An 8,666-nucleotide genomic window follows, 5' to 3' on the forward strand; every position below is an offset into this window, starting at 1 on the left:
GGATCAATGAGGAATTTGTCCTTATGTCTTCCTTCCTGTCTACTTGTGGTATTAATGAATGCTTACAGCCCATGCTTGCTGCTGTAACTGACAGGAATTTAGGGTAAGCCCTCGTGGTGGTTAATGGTAGAGGTAGATGTTTTGGCAGTACAAATAAAAGTATTGGAACAGTAGGTTTTTTCATCATGGCATTCAGCTTTGCAAAATTTAAAAGCTGTTTCTAGGGGGGTGGAATCAGGGGAGGAGCAGAAGAATGCTTGTGCCTTTAGGGTTGAAACTAGTTTTATTCATAATGCAATAGCTTAATGAAACCCCATCATGGCTGAAAGTCTGAGGGGAGATCAGCAGTCCAAAACACTAAACAGAGCCCAGGCAGGGTGCATCCTGGGGCACTGCTGAAGGTATCTCAGTCCTCTCAGCATCTCATTGCCAATGTGAAGCCCACCTAGGCTTGGTGAAGCCAGAGGTTTCACTGTGAGATGGTTATTTGGCATTAAATGGCCTTCAGCAATGCTGGTTCCGTACAGCAGCTGTCTGGTCACCATATCCATGCCTCTTATTGGCATGTTTGGTAGAGGCCTCAATCCCATGGGCTCCAGGCTGACACTAATGGATAGAGTAAGTGGCCCCCTCTTCCTCCAAATAGCAGGCAGCGTGTGAGCTACCAGTGGTGTAAGGCAGTTGGGAAATGAAGTAAAAAGGCCCTTATTTTCATGAGGCTGATCCTGAGTACACAATCATATACATGCAGGAGGCTGTACAACACAAGAAGTCCCTATTTTCAAGTGCCTATTCTACATCCTTCAAGAGGAGAGTAGCTCTGTCAACATGAAATCTGCAGCCATGAACCTACTCTGCAAACTTTAAGAGAAGGACGTGAATATCTTCCCCCTTCACTGGCTGTAAATAGAGCATACATTTGTATCTCTGTGTAAAAACACTTTTGGAACTATTTATCTACGTAATGCAAAAAATAAGTATGCATCATTGCCAGGATCTTACATGATATATTTTTCCACAAACGGTACATATTTCAAAAAGCACTGGTTTGGGTGTTATCATAAAGTCCTTGGCTTACTCCAATTTTTCTATATCAGTATTAGTATCTACAAACTATCAGAGAACTAGACATGTATTTTTCTTCTAATACAGACTTAACAGCTGTGGGATGCTACACAGATATTGCTTTAGTGAGAGCTATAACCCTCTCCTTTTGAGAGGAAAGCTCTGATTTTTAACATGCTCTGATAAGATGGATTTTTTATTTTAGCTTCTAGAGCCTCAAATGTGAAAAGAAATCATGCACAGGAGCTGTAAGAACAAGAATGGCTGGGATTTCATTTTACAACAGAATTCAGGGTCTGCACAGGCTTCTTATTCTACTATCAAAACACAGCCAAGAAAAAAACATGAAGATGATAAGTATAATAATCTGTTCCTTGTGTTGTTGTTCTCATTTCTTCTAGATCTCATCTCAGAAACACTATCTGGTTCACCTACTTGATAAGTCTGCTTTCCTAGCTAACGCATTTGATGTGTTGGCTACTTGCTAATATTTTTTCTTGGCAAATCTCCATATATTTACTCCATTATATTATCAGAAAAATGTCTTAAACACTTTCAGTGGCACAAGAAACTTCCACAAGACCTTTTATAAACAGGGAGAGAAATTAGCTGTAATTTTTAAGTATGGGCCTTGTGTGGGATCACTTTTTTCTGACTTCTTTCTGACACTACTTCTGAAGTTGCTCATTTATCACTAACCAGGTAGAAGTATTCTTTTTGTGTGTGTGTGATTTTAAAATGATGTATGTATGGACATAAATAACTTCAGGAGCCAAAAAAATGCCAGGGAAATCATTACTTCCAGTGCTAGTGTTGAAACAGTGCCAAGCCCAAAGTTTTGTAAATTGGGCTGTAAGTGTGAAATCCCTCCAGCTGTTAAAAGTATTCCATATCTAATTATATTCGCAGTTTTTCAGACTACTCTCTCCATTTGGAGAATCCTGAACACACATACTGTGTGCCTGGAAGTGAGGGCCACATGGGTTCTGTGAAAACCTCCAAAACATAAAGAAAGAAAATAGTCAAAATAGATAAGCCACGTATTTGTATGGTTTTGTCAGTGTTTTCCTATGTGGCTTTCTTTGTTTTCACAACATTTCTTTCCAAACACCATTTACTGTAATCTGCCCACCCTGTCATTCCAGATGCCATGAACCGTTATATGTAAGGAAATGCCTATTTTTTAAATCTATTTGTACAGGAGGCTAAAACAACAGCTGCACGAGAGCAGTGAACCCCCAAAAGGAGGAAAAGCTTGTTTGTAGTTACTGCTCCAGCCTTCAGAAACTAACTATAAAAGCTTTTTGTGAGCACCAAATAATATTGTCAGAAAGTGGGGAGGCTGCCTATTTTGGAGAATAACTTAATGCTAAAATGATGGGAATTGCTTTTTCAAAAGTCTGCTACTAAACTTCCTGACTGTATCTGATCCTCTGCATGTTCACATCGCAACAAAACTGATTAGTTAACGACCTTGTGACTCATTAGTGAAAATACTCAAAACAGAGATTCTCCTGATTAGAAGCCTTGTGTTGTAAGCATTAAATAAAAAGTCCTACAACTTAAGAACGGCAAAAAATCATCAAAAGTGGGAAGAAGTGAAAGCCATTTGCCATCAGAAAGATTTGCCGTCAGACTTTCCTTGTTCTCCTCTGGTTGAATTACAGTTTTATATATTCCTTATGTAGGAACTTATATGGTGATACATATATATCCATGTATAAGTACATATATACACTTATAAGTATATATGCGGGTTCACTCATTCCTTTGTTGTGCATCCAAAAATTTATTAAACCAATAGGTCTTTTCCAAGATCAAGGGTTCTACTGAAAACTGTTTGTCACTTTTAGCTTGAACATAACTACATAATGTAAATATGTCAGTCATTAAACTAAAAAAACCAACCAAACAAGAAGGTAATTCACCTTTTCTATTGTCCAATACCACAAATACATTTTTCCATTCAAAAGTCCTTTGAACAAGGACCCTGTAATACTTAATGGCACTGCTGGCAGCCCGTGGTGTTAGTGGGGACTCGAGAGGCACAAGAGCAGAAGAATGTACCCTTTGGGGAAGATACCTGAGAACACACGTGTGTTACTTTATGAAAGACATGTATATAAATTTGGTTTGAAATAGCTTGGAAAATCGATGCAAATAGTAAGAGAAAATCATGAGATTTTCAAGTTGCTAATGGAAAGTTCTTTGCGTAGCAGAGAGCACATCTTTCCATACCATGGTCTGGTGTGGAGTCACTATGCTGTTCCTCCAGTCTGCTGCTCTCCCCCTCCCTTGTGTCTGCACTGTGCATAACCATGCCAGACAAACCTGAGGGTATTCTGAAGCTCAGCACAAAGCATGGTGGCTATCCGCACTCCTGGTAAGTGTTAAGGTGAGCTGGAAAGTGCTTAAATAACACATTTTGAGTTTTCCAGAACTTTCTGCCTCTGGTGAGGTGCAGAAATGTAGTGACTAATATTCTTTGGAAATCTCTGGTCTGCAGAGGCAGGGCTCACCACAACCACAAACCACAGTGGTGTTAACAGCTGTAGGATCAAAAAATACTTTTACAACCTTCCATGACACATCTACGTGTTTGCACATAGCCAAGGATGTAGCTAAGTCAGGATTACTGATCTGCCTAAAGTTGGGCACACGTGAAAAAGTTATGAAGGCTGAAATGCTCTGAAGTAAAAACATTCAGCACATTGCCACAAGTACCCATTTATTATTCAGCTTCTTCTGTTCTACTGAGCATGTTATTAACTTGAAAATAAAGTTCTGAATAATGAGTTCTATGCTGATTTTGGTTTTATTTTGTGCTGGAATATGGTAACTTTTAACAATTCTGTTGATGAGTCGTTTTAGTACTGAAATAAGCAGAACTGACCTAATTGTTTTCTCAACAAATTTTTATGGTAGTTATCACATTTTTGTGAAGGATCCCATTGTCTCTGTCATTTTCAGATGGAAAGTATTCAAGCAGTCAATTAAGAGACCTGGAGGGAGAAAAGCTGTTCTTACTTTAATGACCTTGCTCTACTTTAGAACCTCCCAGCCGTGTTTTCACATGCAAAATCACAATATTTATTCTGCTTTCTATGAGCCTCATTCGTTAAAAAAAAAAAAAGTCATCCCCAAACGACCACCACCACCACCATCATCTGGACTGCAAAATCACAGCATTCCAGTCAAAGCCAAGTGAGTGTGCAGGCAGCACACCCAAGCAAGCTAGCACAGGGCCACAGGAGTGCACACATACTCCTCACAGTCAACATAAAATTGCTTCAAAGTTCATGAAAATGAAATCTGTTTGATTGTTGATGGTGAGCTCAATCTAACACCTGGTATATTCGGTAGTTTTGGTTACTAACCTATGCAAAAGATCACTGGAAGGGTTTTTTGGTTTTCGGTTTTGAGAACTTTTTAAGTTCCAAGAGCTTCGCTTTGCTGCTTCTGTGGTTAATCATTGTCAGATTGCAGGACTGCCTTGATTGGTTTATATGTATTACATTTCAGTTTTCTAATTCTAAAAGGGTGTTTTATTTATTTGTTTGCCACAAACTATAAACACCCATTAAAAATGTAGATAAGAAGAACTGTACAAGACAATATCCTGCTATAAAACACCAGTGAAATAAAAGTACATAGAGATGCTGTGCCTAGTAAACTAACCTGATGCCCTAAGGTTTCAAGCACAGTAGCTGGGGAATTTAGGCAAATTAATGCTTTAATCTACTCGAGCTCTTGTCTAAAATCCATGTGTTCAAACCCTGTCAAAGTTGTGCCAGGGTATTTTCCCCAGGGAGAGGCATCAGGTGTCCAGTACTGAAATGAGCTATTTGTCTGTTCAGAAGGAGAATCATGGCATCCAGGAGAACCGAAAAACAGGGATGTCTGAAGCGGTGTATGAAGACTTCCAGCTAGGCTGAGCAGAAGCAAAGTTTGAAACTACTAAGCTCACTTTTCACCCATTCACTGCCATGAATGGGAATTTAAAGCTATCACTTGGCATTTCCTTGGATTAATTTAAGTATCTCTATTTTGAACATCAGGAAGGCATGGATCTTGAAAAAAAAAGAGTGAAGAGCAAAATGTAACAAGCTAAGCCTTGCAGGGCAGTCCCTCTCTGATGAAGGTCATAGTTTTGGATTTCACATATATTTTCTAGATTCAGCTTGTTTCCCAGCCTTGTTTGCTGAGCTTTGCAGAAGCTGGAGTCCATGTTAGGAGATAAAGAGGCCAGTTACGATTTCCAAAAGGGTAAAAGAGATCTAGGATCTTGAAGCCAGTGGTATATGGCTCCCAAACCAAATCTGACCATGTATTTCACTAGCTTCCATTGAAAACCTGATGGTCTCAAGGAGGCAATCTGCAAGCTGGCTCTTGTCACAGAAACACAGTGGGGACATGCCCACACTCTAAATCCAGTCTTCTGATAGTGCAGTGTCCTTGTAGCTGATGCAATGTCCTGTAAGACCTTTCTGGATCTGACCAAGCTCCCTCTCTCAGGTGCTGGTGCTTCTTTGGCTTCAGATGTTCTGAGTCACCTCCAGCTCTGTCTGGTGTAAATGCTGGTGAGCTGAAATCATGGCATTAAAGCACCCTATTATGCCTATAGCTGGTCAGGTTCTTCCCTTTCTTTTTTTTCTCACAATAAAAATATTTATCTATGCAGTCAATACCAGAGAGATTTTTACTGTCAAAAGCAAACACTCACAGGTCCCAGTATCTGAGAAGGAACATTTTCACCAATGAACAAGTGAAAATATTGATCAGTCATTCAGACTGTGTTCCTAAGATGGAAATCAATACAGATTTTGGAACATGAGTGTTTTTATTTGTTTCATTTATTTTTGAACCATTCCTCCTCAGGCCAGAAAAGGTAACGTCAAAATGCATAAAAGTTTTGCTATTAGCCCAAGAGCTGTTAGCTGCTGTATCTTACTATCTTTGACATGATCCTCCTTCTGCATGGAGAAATGGCACATTGTATAAGCAAGACTAGCAGACTTCCTATTAGGGCAAGACTAACTTGCTTGTTTGCTTTTCACACCAAGTGTCCAAAGGTGAAAGGATCACACACTTCTCAGTGCTCAGCATCCTAGTTTAAATGAGGTAGAGTCCAAAGTATGACAGAAAGCATTTCAACAGCAAAGTATTAAAAACTGCAAGAGACCAAGTGGCAATGTGAACATGAAGAATTTTGTTTTCAAGCATGTAAATATTGAATGAGTTAATAATCTGGCCACTTTATCATATCTGATAGTATGGTTTTGAGTTAGAACAATAGTACCGCGTACGATTTAAAAGTGCATCTCATGAAACATACCCTCCCATACATAGAAGAAAGTATAATTGTCAAGTATGCTACATTTTGCAGTCAAAACCAAAATGCTGTTTTATTTTGCCATCTTGATGTCGTGGGGATTAGGAAAGGACAATATTAAAATAAAAACTTTTCAATGTCTGGGTAACTGAACTAGTCGGAATTAAAATCTGCAAAATTTCAATATAATGAAATCAGTTTTGATTCAAGTCAGAATAAAAATCAAAATACATACTGTAAACCAAGCTGTCAAAAATGTCTTTAGGTCAAGGAAACTGTATATTTCAATTTCTTTCACTTCAGATATTAATCTTTATATTCCAATATAGAAAGTGTAAAATCAAAGATGTATTTTTGTGGTAAAATTCAAATGCTCATATATCTTGTCTTTCACTTTAGAAACAAAATGTTTTTAAAATCAGCACATTCCTCAGAAACTTTTGATCCTGACAGAGCAGCATATCTATTAAAAAAATTATAGCCAGAACCAGTATGTAGCAATGCATAGCCAGAATACAAATTCAGTTGGCTTCATCTTTTGCCATATATATAGATATTTCTCCTTTCTGTAGCATATGTTTATGTCACTTTAACTTTGCAAGTGTTACATCCCAGTCCTGCCACTTGTTCTGTGTGAACATGTTATTGCACCTCTGCATCCTTTGAAGTCATGTCTGCTTAATAGATTAGTCAAACATATGTGACAAATAGATTTTCTTTGTGAAATACATTATCTAATAAACTTTTGATAGATGACAAAATCACTTGTGTATTTCTGGTTGGCTTCAACCTTCCTCTGAGATCAGAAAAGGAACATTTTGATAAAATAATCAATCAAATATAACTTTTTCTATTAAACTTTAATGTTTAGAGTGTGTATTAACCATTACCACAGTAAAAGATAATAAAAAGCCTTTAAAAAATACTTTCAGCACCGAAGAACTGCATCCATTCAACACTTTACAAGACTATTTCTCATGGGCAATGAAAGTGTAATTACTGATAGATTTGCATGTTTGGCGACTGCTACAGTGAGTTCTTAGACGACCAGAGAATGGATACTGTAGAAGTTATTAAACAGAACTAGCCACAGGATAAACTATAAAACTACTTCTTTCAATCTGAAATACAGCAGTTAACTTCAAAGAAAAAAGAAAAGGTGAATTTTATTCTGTACGATATGATGATATTTGTATAGAGTAGGTTCTATACGGCCTCTATGAATTTGGGTCTGTCAATGCAGATAGTTTCTGTATGTCCTTGATTACATAAAATGTTTGTTTCTTTGAGGGATTTCTTTTTCTTCTTTGGGTAAAATGTAGAGCTGTAAGGAACTTGGAGAAGGAAGTGCAGTACCCCTCTGAAGCTTACAAAATTTGAGTTTACAGGATGCACCAGGAATGGGCATATCCTTTACAGGGCTACAAACTGGGAAGTTCTTTCTTGTTCCCAGGTATATTCAGTTCTAGAAACAGTGCTCCAAGCTTGTATCACACTTGTGTGAGGGGTCCCTGGCTCCCCTGAGGGCCATGTCCTCTCCTGCCATGCAGGGCTGCAGTATCATTCCTTCTAAGCACCATGTGCAAGTGGTCTGCAGCTGGTTCCTTACCTATTGCTAAGTATATCTAGAACTGTACATGCAGGACAGGGATTGACTGTCTTCACTCTCAACAACAAAGTTCACTGTGCACATATAAACTTTCCTTTCCATTTATCTTGTCCTGAGAGAGCTGTTGCAGACAAAGAAAATGATTTACCTCTGCTTATTTGTTTCTACTGCCTCTATAAGAAGGCATGACATGAGCTGCCGAGGGTTGGGCTCTATCAGCATTAACAATGCAATTGGAACAGACAAGGAAGCCAAAGCAACATCAGCACTGCATGCAGTTCAAGGAGGTTTGCTTGAGTTCATGCTGGTAGTTCAGAGCTGTCTAAAGGACCACTCTGGAACAGCACCCTTATGTCCCCACTAGAAGTTAGAAAGCATTTTGGTCCTGAAAGTAGAGCTTCTGGCCTCATTTTCCTATAGAAGAATCAAGCTTCAACCCACTGAAACTGTTCTGCAAACCAAACAAAACCAAACCAGTGTGCAGCAAGGGGCCATGATCAGAGGTTTCACTTAAAAGCATGCTGCTGCCTTCAACCAAAATGGTGATGTAGGCACAGACTTAGCCAACAAACTTTCACATGTTTAAAGTTATGTGTGGTAAATCTTGACCAACAAATAAACATTTGGGCCTTATCATCTACTCATAGATGCAATTTGAGA

Source organism: Pezoporus occidentalis, unplaced genomic scaffold, assembly GCF_034315485.1.
Source record: "Pezoporus occidentalis ecotype Australia unplaced genomic scaffold, CSIRO_AGI_Poc_V1 ctg61, whole genome shotgun sequence".
NCBI classification, from domain to species: domain Eukaryota; kingdom Metazoa; phylum Chordata; class Aves; order Psittaciformes; family Psittacidae; genus Pezoporus; species Pezoporus occidentalis.